Source organism: Pectinophora gossypiella, chromosome 29 (assembly GCF_024362695.1).
Source record: "Pectinophora gossypiella chromosome 29, ilPecGoss1.1, whole genome shotgun sequence".
NCBI classification, from domain to species: domain Eukaryota; kingdom Metazoa; phylum Arthropoda; class Insecta; order Lepidoptera; family Gelechiidae; genus Pectinophora; species Pectinophora gossypiella.
Window position 1 is genome coordinate 3,714,152 of NC_065432.1, and position 18,428 is coordinate 3,732,579.

At 38.6% G+C, this 18,428-nt stretch overlaps 1 protein-coding gene across 1 annotated transcript in view; it reads right to left on the reverse strand.

The window, feature by feature from the left end:
- The window catches only part of LOC126379557 (uncharacterized), a 37,688-nt gene extending 20,287 nt beyond the window's left edge, over window positions 1–17,401 (reverse strand). Inside the window, exons 1-2 of the mRNA XM_050028357.1 lie at window positions 17,329–17,401; window positions 5,490–5,606 (exon numbers count right to left, since the gene is read on the reverse strand). The gene's annotated coding sequence lies outside the window, so the exon portion shown is untranslated. The remainder of the gene's footprint in view (window positions 1–5,489; window positions 5,607–17,328) is intronic.
- Between the last annotated feature and the right edge of the window lie 1,027 nt (window positions 17,402–18,428).

The following is an 18,428-nucleotide window of genomic DNA, read 5'->3' on the forward strand; positions in this document are numbered from 1 at the left end:
AACGTCAGTATTTTAAGATAATATTCCAAAACACCCAAAGTTTATATAATAAATTACATATCGTCGAAGCCTTTATCTCAGAAGAATCATCCTTCAATGCAATATGTATATCCGAAACCTGGTTGTCTAAAGACAAATTAGATGTAGTAAATTTCACCGGATATAGATTAGTAGCGTCTTTTTGCCGTAAAATTAAGGATGGCGGCGGAGTATGTATCTTGTTAAAAGAAAATCACAAGTATATAGAAAAACCAGAATTTTCAGATTTGTCCATTGAATTTGTGTTAGAACTTTGTGCTGTTGAATTACCGGATTTGAATATTTTATTAATAATTATGTATTGGAATGGAAGAGATGAAGAGATATTTAGTAAGCAATTACAAATAATATTGGAGCTCTTAAATAAAAAATATTTTAAATACAATATAGTTATAGGAGGCGATTTTAACATTAATGTAATACAACACCTGTCTAAATCAAAAATAAAGCGTAATAAAAAAGTGGATGCAAAATTATATCTGGATCTAATGTTAGAGCATAACTTTATTCAACATATTACTAAAGCTACCCGGATAACAGATAAATCAGCAACATGCATAGACTTGATATTTACAAACTTTAGAAAAGGAATACAGGCAACATACGTACAAGAGCTAGGCTTTTCTGACCATAGTGCAGTCGTTATTGAAATAAAACGACCTCACAATAGTAGCAAAACCGTTACATGGCGAACAAAAAAAAGATTTTTTAATGATGAAAATATACGTACTTTCAAATCACAGTTGATCGACATAAATTGGCAAAATATTATAACAATAAATAATACAATGGACCAAAACTACATTGCATTTAATAGAATTCTCCTACATGCCTTAAATAACTGCTTCCCTTTCAGAAAAATCACACTAACCAAGTGTAATAAACGTTGGTTGACACGTGGTATAAAAGTATCATGCTTAAATAAAAGGCTTTTAAAAATAATTGTTAATAAAAGCAATAATAAGATACTCCGCGAATTCTATAAAACATATGAGAAAACATTAAAACGAACAGTAAATTTTTCAAAACGGTTACAGTATAAATATAGACTAAGAACATCGACAAACAAAACTAGAACTATGTGGACAATTATAAACGAACGTACGAATAAAAAAATAACAAGAGAAAAACACAATATACAATTAAAAATAGAGAACAATATAATCACGGATCCAAAATTGGTGGCAGATAAATTTAATAACTATTTCATTACACAAGGCGAGATAAGATTGAGAAAACACGACAACCAATTTAGGATACCAATGGGTAGGCCTGTAGTTAATCCCACAGAAAATTCTATGTATCTTAGTCCAGTTGATACCACGGAAATGCTAAAAATTATAAAAAACCTTAAGAACAAGAATAGCTACGGAATAGACGAAATACCTCCTATATTAATTAAAAAATGTGCAGAAGAGTTAGCGTTACCTCTATGTATGCTAGTAAACCAGTCATTTGAAGTAGGATGTTTTCCACATTTACTAAAACAAAGCATAATCAAACCCATTCACAAAAAAAATTGTAAGGATGATCCGAGTAACTATCGGCCCATAGCGATGCTCCCAACGGTTGCAAAAATATTTGAAAAGTCCATGTGTGATCGAATTTCTTCTTTCTGCGAAAAATTCAATATCTTAGATGAGTGCCAAAATGGCTTTAGGAAGAGGCGCAGCACAACTCTGGCTGTATTCAAATATATACAACAAGTTTTAGACATTTTAAATAATAAAAAATACGCAGTTGGCGTGCTATTAGACATGTCAAAAGCATATGACAGAGTACAGCATAAAATACTATTAAATAAATTGCATGAAGTAGGTATACGCGGGATCGCTCATAAATGGATGGAATCTTATTTGCAAAATAGGGAGCAGTATGTAGAGGTGGAATATTTTAACACGGACACAGGAGAAATAGAAAAAATACGGTCAGATGTCCAGCCTATGCGAGCGTCTATTCCACAGGGAAGTGTTCTTGGATGCTTGCTATTTCTCCTGTACATCAACGACCTCCCGAAAATAATGCAGGAGCCGTGCATACTGTTTGCAGATGATATTTCCCTACTAACGTCGTGCTCAAATGGAAATACTATAACTAATCATCTTAAAGAAATACTGGACAAAACTACAAATTGGTTAAGCGACCATAACTTAGAAATTAACTACTCAAAAACAAAATTAATGATATTTAGACCACACCAAAAAAGTAACCTAGACATAGATCTCACCTATAATAACATAAAAATCGAATGTGTTGATGATTTCTGTCTACTTGGGCTAAACATTGACTCTCATGTGAATTGGAAAATTCATATTCAAGAGACTATATCCAAATTGTCAAAATTTATGTATGCACTAAAAGAAATTAAAAAAACAACTGATAGAGAAACCGCACTTGTAACATATTATGCTTATGCACATGCATGGTTGAGCTATGGTGTCATTCTCTGGGGCTACAGTACAAATGCACCAAAATTATTCATTAAGCAGAAAAAAATTATACGAATCATAGGTAACATTAAGCAAACTGAATCTTGCAAAACGCATTTTCATCAACTTTGCGTATTAACACTGCCTTCTATCTACATATTGGAAATATGCAAATTTGTTAAAAAATACCCTCACTTTTATAAAAAACGAAGTGACTTTCCTACACCGTATTCGCTTCGACAACAAGGCAGATTAATGTTGCTAAATTCTAGGCTAAAATTACACGCCACGAGCCCATTAGCAATGTCCATTAAAATATATAATAAGCTCCCAAAGTACTTAAGAGATGAAACTAAAACTAATTTATTTATGAAAAATCTAAAAATAATGCTAATTAAAAAGAGCTATTATACTGTAGACGAATTTTTAAATGATAAGTTTTAATTTTAATACACACTTCCTCTCTTCCCTTCAACGTTGCTGTGCCCTACAGGGTCCATGTTTTAGTTCCTGTGCCTATGTAACACCCCATTGTACTACATGGAATGCAATAAATATTTGAATTTGAATTTGAATTTACTGTAAACGAATATTATATAAAATTTAGTTTCATAACAATAGTTTTTAATTAAGGGTAGGTAATATGAGGAGCTCGGTGGCGCAGCGGTAAACGCGCTCGGTCTGCGATTGTTGAAGTTAAGCTACTTTCGCAAAGGCCGGTCGTAGGATGGGTGACCACAAAAAAAAAGTTTTCATCTCGAGCTCCTCCGTGCTTCGGAACGTTAAGCCGTTGGTCCCGGCTGCATTAGCAGTCGTTAATAACCATCAATCCGCACTGGGCCCGCGTAGTGGTTTAATGCCCGATCTCCCTATCCATCCATGGGGAAGGCCCGTGCCCCAGCAGTGGGGACGTTAATGGGCTGGTGATGACGTGATACAGGTGTCAGTTAACGAAAACTTTGAGGGATCATTCAGACCATTCTTCTTCTATCGTGTGGGTTGTGAGGTGAATTACCAACCTCATCAACCCTCGTGTCAGGGTTATTATTGAGCCGCCAAAGGCCCCTGACATGGCTCATGTAATGACTACTTACTTAAGTACATCAGTAAGTGTGTGTGCCTTCCGAAGCACGGATCATCTTACTTTTTGGACAATCAGGTGATCAGCCTGTAATCCTAACCAATCTGAGGATCACAAAGTGATTTTTGTGATATGTCCCCACCGGGATTCGAACCCGGGACCTCCGGATCGTGAGCCCAACGCTCAACCACTGGACCACGGAGGCCGTTATTCAGATCATGATTCTGAGTTGATATCAAGTGGAGTATCCCTTCGCAAAAGTCACCACATTAAAGTCAAGAGGGAGGTTTTAAGGGAAAAATAGAGCAGTGGTTTCCCCCTTGACTTCCACTCAGCAGTACTCTGTCTGACGCGAGTGGGATAGCGCCCAGAGTAGTCTATTTCAAAGCCGTACTAGGACTCCTGTCCTCCACCTCTGAATAGTACTGACAGTTATTGCTGCCCTCTGTCAGGTTCCAGGTTACAGTCCCTGTGACTCGCTTCTTCCGTCCTGCTTCCCTAAGTTACCCCCTTGGCAAATGCCTGTATGGTAACGTTTACGCCATCAAAGGCTTGTCATAGGATTGGGCATACCTGGTTTTCTTATACTTATTTAATTATTAATTGATTATTACTATTGATCTATTGATCTATTGATTTATGTTTAGTTGTAATTGGATTGTATTGTATTAAGCATTATCGAATTGGGCCTGGCCTGTTATGATAATGTGTGTGAATATGTAATAAATAAATAAATGTAAAAAATTACGTTTAGTTATTAAGTAATTTAATTACTTAAGTCTGTTATGTTAATTCATCATCAGCCGTATGACGCCCACTGCTGGGCATAGGCCTCCCCCAAGGATCTCCACGACGATCGGTCCTGCGCTGCCCGCATCCAGCGGCTTCCCGCGACCTTCACCAGATCGTCGGTCCACCTTGTAGCGGGCCTACCCACTGAGCGTCGTCCGACACGTATGTAATTAATGTTTAATACATAATTAATAAATATTTTTTCTTTTCTTTCTTTCTTTTCATTCTTTCTGTTTTTCTTTCTTTCTTATACCACGGGGCCAGCTATGGCGGCTTGTCATAGACAATTCAATTGACGATTCAAAGTGTAACTATGTTACCTACTGAATAAAGATATTTTTGAATTGAATCGAATTGGATCAATCCTATGTCAAGCCACGGTATAAGGCCAGTTATGCTCAAGCATACCTGGTCTTCTTATACCATGGTGTGTATAGGTATCAGCAGCAACAACCTTCTCCTTAAGACGAAGTAACCGTACAAAACTGGTATGATGTTTACATAATTTTATATATATCGATGATACCCAAAAATGGTTAATATAATATATATTACTTATGTTAAAAATTTTGCCTTTACGCATTTAATTGTGTGTGGCTAGGAGAATTTAAAATTAAAACAATAAACTCATATTGGCCCCGATTCCTGCAGACACATCCTAATTTTATTAAAACTTATACCCGTCATTTTCTTATTCACCAAAAAGGAAAGGGACGGATGATTGTCAACAAGTTAATTTTAAAACGAATGAATAACCCGGGCGAATAAAATAGGCGTGTCGCTGGTATGCAATCCGTTTGTCGTGTTGTCTACTTAACTCTGTCGGGTTATTGGCCGATGTAAAAATTTTAGACGGTTGATTTCGATTTCGTGTGTTCCATAAATTTTATGCCTGTCGATTACCCGTCCCTATCTTTTTCAACGGATAAGAAAATTACAGGTATAACTTAAAATAAAATTAGATTGCGTCTGCAGGAATTAGCACCAATGAGCATTAAAAATTGGTACCTTTCTTCCCTCGTGTGGGTTGTGTGCTGGATTACCAACCTCATCAACTCAATAGGGTTACTATTGAGCCGCTAAAGGCCCCTGACATGACTCTTGTAACGACTGCTTACTAAAAAAAACTATCTAAAATTGGTACTTACTTAATTATTATTGTTTTATATTTAATAGTTTTTGCCAAATTGAAGACGTCCTTAGAAAAGGTTCAGTACGATGTACTCTGAATCGGCGCGGCGTGTATGATATGAAGCGATTGATGACTGTGGAGGAAACAAGAGAAGTGTGTCAGGATCGAAGCAAATGGAATTCCATAGTTTTTGCTTACCCCGGTGGGAAAAAGGACATCGTAACGAATACTAAGAGGGATAATTCAGACCATGATTCTGAATTGATATGTTTTTAATTATTTTTAGTTTAATTTTTATTTATTTACTTTTAGGGAGATTAACAGCTGAATAGTATAGTAAATTTAAATAAAATCACTAGTATCTATATACTAATTACAAATTTATACCTATAGGTTTCAATATATAGTTATTCTATAAAGTAGGCTGATTTAATGAAAAAAAAAATCAAAATCAAAAATATTTATTTTTCAAAATTGGCTTACAAAGTTAGCGCTTTTTGAACGCCAAAAAAATTAAATTACATATTATGTAACTAGCTGTAAAACTACTACCACATCGGAATCTGTAACGCTGAGGGAAAGACGTGGCCAGAAAACCTCCCAGCACAGGGCCTTAGTCCTACTGTTTCATGTTTTCCTTTCTTTTCTTTTTTTTTAAATCCAGTTTACTTGTATTACATAATTTATAGGCTTAAATACAATGGTATTCCAATTACAGTCGGTGGAAGGAAAGTGAAAAATAAAGAGTTATGTAACTTTATCACAGAAACAGTGTTTTATGAGCTCCCTGACAGAAGCAGGCCTGTCCACAGCCTGTGAACAGAAAAATAATAAAAGGTGGTTCTAGTTGTTTAGAGGAACAAGTTACCTCGTAGCTGAAGCTATCCTTTTTCATGTCGGAGCCCAATTTTTCGCGGAGGAATGGTGTGGGGGTTCGCTGCCGGGCTTGGCACATTTTGATATTCACTCTCATAATAGATTGTAGTACATGTTAAGGATCGCTGGAGCTGGCATGTTTTAAAAACAAAAGTTCCTAAACATAAAGAGAAAAAAAAATAATAATAAAAGGTCTATACTTTTGCGACTGAAAATTCCACTTGATATCAACTCAGAATCATGGTCTGAATTGCATGTCTGAATCATCCCTAAAAGTTTTCTTTACGATGTCACTAACTTTTGTCCGGCCAATTAGTTAATGCCATCTGCGGCAAATGGGTCGTGTACTAGGTTCAAGATAAATTATGAAATTCTGATTACTAAATAAAGACACATCTAAAACTAACGAAAAACATTTTCTTTTTTCTATTAAACTTATTTATGAATTTTAATCAAGAAAAACGTAATAATAAGTCCGACATTTTGTCACGTTTTTCTATGACGTCACAGAGTGCTTTTTCATACAAATTCCATAGTAATTTCGTGTTTTGACGTTTAGTAAAAAGTAACTGATTTGACTAGTTGGAAACTAGCCTAATCTACAATAAGTCTCGTCAAAAAAAAAACATGTAAGTAACACCTTGTATGTCGACTACAAAACTAGTAAGAGTACTTACCTACATTTTTACAATACAATACAATACAATACAAATACACTTTATTGCACCAAAATAAAAATAAATAATTACAAAAAGACTTTTTTTTTACTAAGTAAATGGCAAATGGAAAATTTCTATTATGCCAGATTAATAAAAATGACACGAAATAAAATAGAAATATTTAATATTAATGATTTCATGTACGAGACAATCGCAATCACAGAATCTCGTCTGACAGCAAGTGACGATGCGGTTTACAATGGAGCTTGTTAAATACTTAGTAAACGCATGGATCATTCAAGCTACATAGACTAAAAAACACAAATACATTTAAAAAAACATCACCTTTCAGTTACTAAAAAATAAACAGCACATCTTAAAGAGCCCTATTCATTCTATCTTACTAAGTGTGCTAACAAACCGGCGACGACGGCTGACGACGTCGTCGACACGGTCGCTGGCGTATCTGCGACGTCGTCACACTGCAATAAATAAACCCCCTTCATGGTCATCTAATCCCACATAAAAATCGTCCCGCGGGCTGAATGACCCCTTTCGATTTTTTGCGTGGGTGAGTCGTTCCACCTGTCTGGACAACTGAGCCCGCGGGTTCAGTTGACCACTCTCTACCGCTAAAGGGTTTACTTAGCCCGCGGGTTCAGTCGACCACTCTCTACCACTAAAGGGTTTACTTAGCCCGCGGGTTCAGTTGACCACTCTCTACCGCTAAAGGATGTGTAGGTATTTGAGCCTTTCCTATTTTCTTTACTTATTTGATACACGTTGTAGGTGTACACAGTGAAACTAATTTAATTTACAAGAAGAGATATGTATATTTTTTTAATTTTAATAAATGTTTAATAACCTCGTACATACATTTTAATTGACCTTTAGACAGTTTGCGTTTAGTGAACAGTGCCCAGTGGGCATTGTTCATATTTTTACAATTTTAACTATTATAAATCTGTGGGCCGAGTAGACCCTTTGGTTGAATGTAGTAGTCGTCTGAGCCCGTGGGCCGAGTAGACCCTTTGGTTGAATGTAGTAGTCGTCTGAGCCCGCGGGCCGAGTAGACCCTTTGGTTGAATGTAGTACCATATAGCCATACTAATCTTCTATAGTGTGGGTTGTGAGGTGGATGACCAGCCTCATCAACCTTGGCGTCACGGTTATTACTGAGCCGCCAAAGGCCCCTGACGTGACTCATGTAACGACTACGTACGTACATCAGTATTAAGTATTAACCGGGACCAACGGCTTAAAGTGCCTTCCGAAGCACGGATCATCTTACCTTCGGACCGTCAGGTGATCAGCCTGCAATGTCTTAACCAAACTAGGGATCACAAAGTGGTTTTTGTGATATGTTCCCACCGGGATTCGAACCGGGCACCTCCGGATCGTGAGCACAACGCTCAACCACTGGACCACGGAGGCCGTACTAATTATGTACGGTACGGTAGTGGATCCTATTATATCCAGCTTAAGCTCCCCTAACAAAGTCTCTGCCGCAAGTTTCTGGGCTTAAAGGAGTCGCCATACTGTGAATGTGGTCACCCGGATCAAACCATATCTCACATAGTGAACGAGTGCCCTCTACACCGGTTCCCAGGTGGCATAGCCGAGCTGCATTGTGTGACGGAGGCGGCCGTTAAAAGCCGCCATAGTGTCTAGTGAGAAAGGGTCCTCATTCTTTGATTTCCACCGGCCAAGTAGTGAACGCAAACTGTAACTAATGAACAATAAGTCTCATAAAAAGTATTGAGTAGGTTAAACTTGCCTATCACGTTTTTTTTGACGTAACTTATTGTAGACTTTTTTTTATGATCGGCTATTTATTAAAAAAAATACTTTTTTATGCAGTGTCTGGAGGTATGTGACCTAACCTGTATTGGGCTGGTTTTACCTTCGCGGGTGGGAAGGTCAGACAGGCAGTCGCTTGTGTAAAAAACCGGACCTCAAATCTTCAGGTTAGGTAAGCGGTACCTGTGAGAAACGGGTTAATGCTAGAGAGATTATGATGGAGTGTTGTAGGGTAGTTATTAGCCGTGGTAACCCAGTTGGTAGAGCGCTTCGCAAGCAATGATTGTCGAATATGTTTTCGAATTCATGTTTCGATCATAAATGATCCGAATACATCCCACTTAGGGACGGTACTGAAAAGTATCGGCGTCCGAAGGATGTAATATACGATCCCGACGACCCTTACTCTAGCCTAGCCATAGAGGCAGCCAATCAGCTCGCGACACCAAACACTTCAGGACCCCGATACCGACTTCCCTCAATCAGCGCTTATCGCTATCTACCCATTCATCATCATCATCATCAGCCCATTAACGTCCCCACTGCTGGGGCACGGGCCTTCCCTATGGATGGATAGGGAGAACGGGCCTTAAACCACCACGCGGGCCCAGTGCGGATTGGTGGTTATTAACGACTGCTAATGCAGCCGGGACCAACGGCTTAACGTGCCTTCTAAAGCACGGAGGAGCTCGAGATGAAAACTTTTTTTATTGTGGTCACCCATCCTATGACCGGCTTTTGCGAAAGTTGCTTAACTTCAACAATCGCAGACCGTGCACGTTTACCGCTGCGCCACCGAGCTCCTCAATCGACCCATTAGGGTTGATTAATTCTTTCAAATATTTTTCCTCTCAGACGACGCCCTGAGCCGACGTTCGCGCCCAACTGGGCACCCTCAGGCCTGTTGTCTTAAAACGTTGTACCGGGTGAGAGCCTTCAGCACTCCTTATTTGTCCGGCCGAGTAGTTAATGCCACCTGCGGCAAATCTACAATATATAGACTCTCGCCCAAAAGCTGCGAGTTGCCAAAAATCGCTGCCGCTTATACACATACTTACTGTCCGCTGTTGACATGGCCTCACCATACAAAATTTCAAGGTTATAGTGTTTTTCATTCTGAACAAACGGAAATTATGTTCGCTATAAACCTCAATTCACACAGAGCGTTACAGCGGGAACAGCGATCTCAGAGCGGACTTGCGAGATAGTAGCACCAGCCAAGTAGTTAAAGCCGCATTCCCGCAGCATTAAGCCTCCGTGGTCTAGTGGTTAGAGCATTTTGGGCTCACAATCTGGAGGTCCGGGTTCGATTCCCGATATAGTTAGGTTCGCAGAAGTTATAATTAAAATATTAGGTTCATCATCATCAATTTAAGAGTCACGCTCTTGAAAATAAAATACCTATTAAAATATTAGGTTAGGATAATATTAATGAAGGATATTACTGTAAATGTTTTTATAATAATTTAAGTTTATATTTTGGGATTCCATTTGTTCTCCTAATTTTTTATGCCATATTTTAATTTGTCATAATATATTGAGTTTGGCCTATTTTTTTTTTCATAATGATAAGAAATCAGAAATCAGAATAATTTATTCAACGTAATTATCAAGAATAAACTTGATGAAGGTCAATGTAACATTTTTGAATTTACGTCATTTCGCAAGGTGATATGGCTGAGGAGAAGAAATGACAAGAAACTGCAACAGCAACACATCTTTTAAAAACCAACGATCGAGGATATACATTACAAGTTATTTAATAACTAGAGGATAATTTGACATAATAGTGTTTTGGCGTATAAATATAGTTAATTCTATTGTTATAAGGCATATTGTTTATTCGTCTAATTGATATTAGCCATAAAGATCAGAAGGCATAATGTAACAGTAGGTTAGGGTGCGGCGGGGGTGGCTCTTGGACCACCCCTAGGCCGCCAGCATGTTTATCTTACACACGAAAAGTATACTGAATGATGACCAACAGCATGAAATAGTGTCAAAAAATATAAAAAGTCACAATTATGAACCAAATGCAGCCAGGGAAAAGTACTTAAGTTTCAAAAATGTTCAAAGTTGTGCCAAAACTTTTCTTATTCGGACTACTTATAGTTTTATGCTTATAATATTTATGCTTAAGTACATATCATTATGATCATTAATTATTATGCTTATAGTAGTTATGGCTTTCAAAATTATGCTTAAAAAGTTATGACAAATTAATACAATACGTAACTAATAATAGGACAAGTAACAGTATGCCATGGTAAATTCTTATCTTATCTTATTTAGCCTATACGGTCCCACTGCTGGGCAAAGGTCTCCCCTTGATTTTTCCACTCCTCTCGGGTTTGCGCGATCTCCGGCCAATCCTTCCGATAAGCATTGAGGTCGTCACACCATCTTTTACGCGGTCTTCCTCGACTTCTATGCCCGCCCTGAGGTATCCAGTGAGTAATGACCCGTGCCCATCGCTCCGGATGCATCCGACAAACGTGTCCGGCCCAGTCCCACTTCAATTTAGCAGACTTTTTCCATTATTACATATAAATTTATGAGTAAAAACAGAGAACCTTATATTTTATGTATCTAACTTACCCGCTTAGGTAAGTGCCGGTATGGTAACTTAAAATTATTGGTTGTAATTATTAGATATTAAATAAAAAAATGATTCTCGAATTTGTTTTCGAATTTATGTTTGGATCAGAAATGATTATCACGTGCGGCGGTGAAGGAAAACATCGTGAGGAAATCCACATTCCCGTGCATTTTCGGAGGTATGTGACCTAACCTGTATTGGGCTGGTTTTTCCTTCGCGGGTTGGAAGGTCGAAAGATAACATGCCTGAGGGTGCCCAGTTGTCAGTGTCGAAGCAGACAAACTGGTAATTCATCATGGTTACACTTTGAATCGTCAATTTTTAACATAACGAACGTGTCATCCGCCTAAAACTACTGCAGCTTCTCACAACCTGTATAGCCGGGGAAAAGAAGCTGCAAGAAAAACCTCGGCACACGGAACTAGACGTTGTTAAAAGAAACATAAAATAAGAATGATATAACACCACCTCTGTGTACATTGACCTTAAAACTGTGTTGACACAAGTGTTAATATTCGTGTTTTAATGTAAATATACTGTACTTATTGAACAATGACTTCTAATCCGCTGGAGTGTTTAGCTATAGAGGTGACCAATCAGCTCGCGACAACATTTTGACCCGGCGTGGTCGACGATTTCCCTCATTCAGCGCTTATCGCTATCTACCCACTAAGGTAGGTTCATCATCATCATCATCAGCCCATTAACGTCCCCACTGCTGGGGCACGGGCCTTCCCTATGGATGGATAGGGAGATCGGGCCTTAAACCATCACGCGGGCCCAGTGCGGATTGATGGTTATTAACGACTGCTAATGCAGCCGGGACCTACGGCTTAACGTGCCTTCCGAAGCACGAGCCAAAGCGATGAGGAGGAGCTCGAGATGAAAACTTTTTTTTTGTGGTCACCCATCCTATGACCGGCCTTTGCCGAAGTTGCTTAACTTCAACAATCGCAGACCGAGCGCATTAACCGCTGCGCCACCGAGCTCCTCAAAAGGTAAGGTAGGTTATTTCTTTCAAATATAATCCCCTCAGACGATGCTCTGAGCCGAAGTTCGCGCCCAATTGGGCACCCTCAGGCCTTTTGTGTTTTTGTACCGGAGAGCCCTCAGGGTTCCCCATTTGACCGGCCAAGTCTTCTCCTAATTTAAGTGGCTCTTGTCGGTGTAGCATTCTCAGATTCAAGCCTGCAAAGTCCTTGCCGAACAAGGGATAGCCTCAAACAGTGAGCCAAAACAGTTGGCTCTGTCTTCTTCTTCTATCGTGTGGGTTGTGAGGTGGAATACCAACCTCATCAACCCTAGTGTCAGGGTTACTATTTAGCCGCCAAAGGCCCCCGACATGGCTCATGTAACTACTTACTTACATCAGTAAGTAGCAGCCGGAACCAACGGCTTAACGTGCCTTCCGAAGCACGGAATGTCTTACTTTCGGACAACCAGGTAATCAGCCAATTATGTCCTACAACCAAACTAGGAATCACAAAGTGATTTTCGTGATGTGTCCCCACCGGGATTGGAACCCGGGACCTCCAGATCGTGAGCCCAAAGCTCAACCACTGGACCACCGAGGCCGTTAGATGATGACTGACAGAGATGGATGGAAGAGGAATAGACTTCCAATTTAGGTCTTTAGAATCCAGCACAGGCCTAAACCAATGATTGTCGAATTTGTTTTCGATTTCATGTTTGGATCATAAATGATAATCACGTGCTCAGCGGTGAAGGAAAACATCGTGAGGAAACCCACATTCCCGAGAAATGCATTTGCGGAGGTATGTGACCTAACTTGTAGTGGGCTGGTTTTCCCTACGCGGGTTGAAGGTCACACAGGCAGTCGCTTCTGTGGAAAACCGGACATGTCAAATCTTCAGGTTAGGTAAGCGGACCCTGTGAGAAACGGGATTACGCTAGGGAGATGATTATCTGAAAAGATACTCAGATAATAATTTGAGACGATATTTGCGCCCACCTGGGCATCAGAGTTGTTGTTATTTTTTTTTTTAACAGGCAAGGCCATCAACGCTCTTCAAAACATTTTAAAAGAAGCGCCATCTAGTATGCAGTAGCGGAACTAAAATTAAACAACAGGCAATAAACTATGTCTTGTAATGGTACGTTTATTACCCGGAAGATGGCGCTAAATGGCTAGTGAACGTGAACTATCGATTTATCAATATCGGTTATGGTCTAGTGGTTAGAGTTCGGATCTCGATCTGGAAGTCCTGCGTTCGATTTCCAAAGTCTGAAAGTCGGAGTTATTATTGTGGTCAATGTGGCGTGGGCTTACTTCTGAAACGAGAAGTTCCGGTTCGATCCCCGGACTTTGCACCAATGAGTTATTATAATTTATTTTTAATGCAGTTTTCACTAACACAGTTGGCTTGACCATCTTCTTCTATCGTGAGAGGAAAAATATTTGAAAGAATTAATCGACTCTAGTGGGTCGATAGCGATAAGCGCTGATTGAGGGAAATCGTCGACTACGCCGGGCGGGGTCGATATCGGGGAATTTGTATGCTAATTTTTTATGTTATGAAGCATATTATTTTAAGTATTTTAATGCTTTATTTGGGCGGAAGACAAGAGGGAAACTGCGCTATTTCGCCCTAAAAAGTAGCATGGAGAATGCTACACCGACAAGAGCGTGGCTCTTAAATTAGTGATGATGAATGTTGTATTTAAATAATAATAAAAAAAAACTTTGACTTGTTTTATTTGAACAGTTTTTTCTCTACGTGCGTAAGAATATGCAGTTTGAAAAGAATTCTGATGTTTTTTACTACCTACTTGTACCTAAAAAACCTTAATGCTGCCTTATTCTTTCTTTATTATTGTAGGTAATAGGTAAATAAATAATGCAATTTGCGTAATAAGCGGTTGTTCGCCTTTTTTACTTTGTGTTCTTTATATGCACAGAGTATTGACGTATCACATTAATCACCCAAGCTTTGTAGAGTTAAAGTAGGGGCTGTGCAACCAGCGATTGGAATGTGCCCGTTAGAATCGCTGGTCACTTTGTGATCCCTAGTTTGGTTAGGACATTACAGGCTGATCACCTGATTGTCCGAAAGTAAAAAGATCCGTGCTTCGTAAGGCACGTTAAGTCGTTGGTCCCGGTTACTATTTACTGATGTAAGTAAGTAATTGTTGTAGCCATGTCAGGGGCCTATGGCGGCGCAATCATAACCCTGACACCAGGGTTGATGAGGCTGGTATTCCACCTAACTTCCCACACAATAAGAAGAAGACTGAAGAACAATGAAATACCCCTTTTAATTCTATATCCTACATTACTTGTCTCCTAAGGGGAGTGGTAGCCCAATTGGTGGAACGCTTGCCTCTCACCTTGAGGTCGCCGGTTCGAATCCTGCACAGGCCTAAACCAATGATTGTCGAATTTGTTTTCGAATTCATGTTTGGATCATAAATGATTAGATGAGCGGTGAAGGAAAACATCGTGACAACTCACATTCCCGAGTAATGCATTTTCGGAGGTATGTGACCTAACCTGTATTGGGCTAGTTTTCCCTTCGCGGGTTGAAAGGGGTTTTTTTATGGAGGGGGAAATGCATTACGCATACCCAGCTGCTCGGGAAAAAAGCTAGGTTATGTGGGACTCTCATCCACTAAAACCCCCTCTGAGAGTGTCATGTTCACTGAGTAGAACTAGCTAATGGAATACTCCATCCTACTCAGCTGACTGGTGTGAATTGTTTCACATGTGTGTTCTGATCGCGAAGGTTGGAAGGGGTTGTGTCAGACAGGCAGTCGCTTGTGTAAAAAACTGGACCTGTCAAATCTTCAGGGTAGGTAAGCGGACCCTGTGAAAACGGGATAACGCTAGATGTATATGTGTGTCGTAGATTTTACCTAAATAAACTTTTTTATTATTATTTTCTTGTAACGTTAATCTTATCTCAGCTTAATGCTGGTATATGTATGATATTTACGGGCTGGCGCCAAGTAAATAACATAGGTAAGTATTAAGGATTTGCAACTGTTGTCGATTTGTCGCATTCATCTGTTTGGAGGAACTTTCTAACTATCCGGCAGGTGTTTAGGATTGAGGCTTTCTGTAAGTTTATATATGTATTTCTATTCAGATCTAATAATTTCAAGCTATGATGCAAATGTTTGGGGATAATACCTGTGGTGGAGACAACTATTGGAACTATATATACTTTATCTTGTTTCCATATTCTTGTTACTTCTTCTTTTAAATCTGTATATTTATGTATTATTATTATTATTATTTATGTCAGAAGACAAAAATAATTGTTCCGGTTTTCATTGCTTCATGGCTCCATACCACCAGAAACATGACGTCAATTCGTGTTTTTTACAGCATTTTTAATTTATATTTGATCAAATGTTCAAACATTAAACTTAATATTACTCATACAATACTTGTGTTTTTTTTAAATGTGTTTTTTTTAACTTCCATTCTTCTACTAACTCAAAAGAAATGTTTAAGAATACGATAAAGCTTTAGATAAAGCTAAATCTAGCGAGTCATGCAAACCTTTGTACTTATAGAAAGTTCAACATACTGCCAGTGCTATGTAAATACAGGGTGTTAGTAACATCGTAACGAGATGCACGCCCGATTGACTATGAATTAAATTTTAATATTGTAACCGCGTAAAAGATGGTGTGACGACCTCAATGCTTATCGCAAGGATTGGCCGGAGATCGCGCAAAGTCGAGAGGAGTGTAAAAATCAAGGGGAGGCCTTTGCCCAGCAGTGGGATCAAATAGGCTAAATAAGATAAGATAAGATAAGAATATTTAAGTACATAAAAACCGACAGAGGGATTGTGTCCTCTAACATGATGGACTAATGTTATGGGCGATAGGCTGATCCCTTATCACCATAAGGTTCATCATATCCATCTTTGGAATTCGTATCAACAGTGGCTGCAAGTTGTCTTTGATTACTTGTGGCTCTGCCCACCCCATTAGGGATTACGGGCGTGAGTTTATGTATGTATGTATGTATGTATTTAAGTACATACCTATGTAATGTTGCACGCCCGATTGGGTTAATATTATTTTTTCTTGATGATTGATGAAATTATGAAAGATGATGATGATGAAACCTAAGCCCCCACCCTCGGAGTAGACTCCTACTCCGAACCCCAAACGAATTAACTCAAAAGTCCGCATAAACTTTCGAGTTATGAAGCGGCTTCCTGGCACGAAGCGAAAATAGGCAGATACACTTTGTTTATTGAATACTCCGATATAATAACACTCGCGAATGTCTTCCGACTAACTTAATGCGATAATTAACCACAAAACACCACTTCGTATTAATTATTTAGATTATTCAACGAAGAAAGCAACTGTCCCGTTCCCGTCTCCCGCCAAAAAGCCACACCCGCAAAAACGTTTTTCTCTTAAAAAGTGACGTGACGTTCCTTTTTTGAAATTGCCAACAATAATGTGAGTAATGACTCTCTATTTATTGAAAATGAACGTTTCTTTGCAGTTGGTATTATTTAAAATATTTCTTCGAAACGTCACGACGAGACATTCATCTAAAAAGCAATTATTGCAATTTGACATCTTCTAAATATATAAAATGAGAAACTGACTGACTGACATATCAACGCACAACCTAAACGGCTAAACATAGGCACTTGAAATTTGGAAAGGACGTAGATTAGGTACCGTAGAAGTGCACTAAGAAAGGAATTTCCGAAATTCCCACGGGAGCGGGAATTATCGGGAAAATCCTTTTGTATGAAAAATCTAAACCGCTTAAGTTAGACGGTTGAAATTTGGCACGCAGGTACCTTAGGAAACTTAAAGCTTAGTTGCAACAGGATATTGCCAAATTCCCACGGGAACGGGAGTTAGCGGGAAAAAATGTTGTTTGACATGCATAATTAAAGCACATAATAACGGGTTCTTACCGCGTTTAAATGGGGATATGAGACTCCCGATATTTCGACACTGTTGCAAGTGCCATGATCACGGGATGACTGATGAGATTGGAGTGGAGTAGGTAGATCCATAATTTTCTACGGGCAGACATATCTGTCTACCCTCTTACACATGCATATACCTTATAAAACGCCACGCGGACGAAGTCGCGGGCAAAAGCTAGTTTGCGCATATAACAGTAACTGCGCGCCGTGCCAACGCCAACAAATGTCAAATAAGTACTTAATAGCAAAATTGCTTATTTTGATTAATTGGGTCGTGTACTAGGTTGAAGATAAATTATCAAATTCTGATAACTAAATGAAGACAGATCTAAAACTAACGAATTACATTTTCTTTTTTCTATGACGTCACAATGTGCCTTTTCATACAAGTTCTATAGAAATTTCGCGTTTTGACGTTAATTAAACAGTAATTGATTTGACTAGTTGGAAACTAGCCTATTGCTCCAAATTCCCAAACCAAAAAGAACCATACCCTGATAGTAATAATATTGCTTATTTTGATGAATTGTGTTAGCTAACTCTACAATAAAACGTAAATATTAGTAACATACCCAGTTTTAAACAGTAAATGTTAAGTAGCTCAAATATCACTCTTATTACGGAAACCAAATATTATTACTACAAATTATAATAAGAAATATTATACTAAAGAATACAACAAATAGTCTTTCAGTTTTTGCTTCCCTCGACAATAATCGTCTTCACTTGTTTTTCTTTCCTCGTAGTCGCAGACGGAACACCCGCCAAAACGTTTTTCTCTTAAAAAGTGACGTGACGTTCCTTTTTTGAAATTGCCAACAATTGACAACATTTCATTTTTACTAAGGTGCCTTAAATCGAAAACCATTTCGAGATATTTCTATGATTTACACAAAACACATTTTTTCAGATTTTTTAATTCAGTAATAATAGAAATATATTGAAAAATCCACGAGGTCAGAAGAGGAAGGCATAATAAGTTCAGACCTTTACATAAAAATTATAAAAAAAGTAAATGTCATACATAACATGACACTTTGTTTGCGACTTGTTTTAAATACGCATGCAAAGGTACATTACATCGT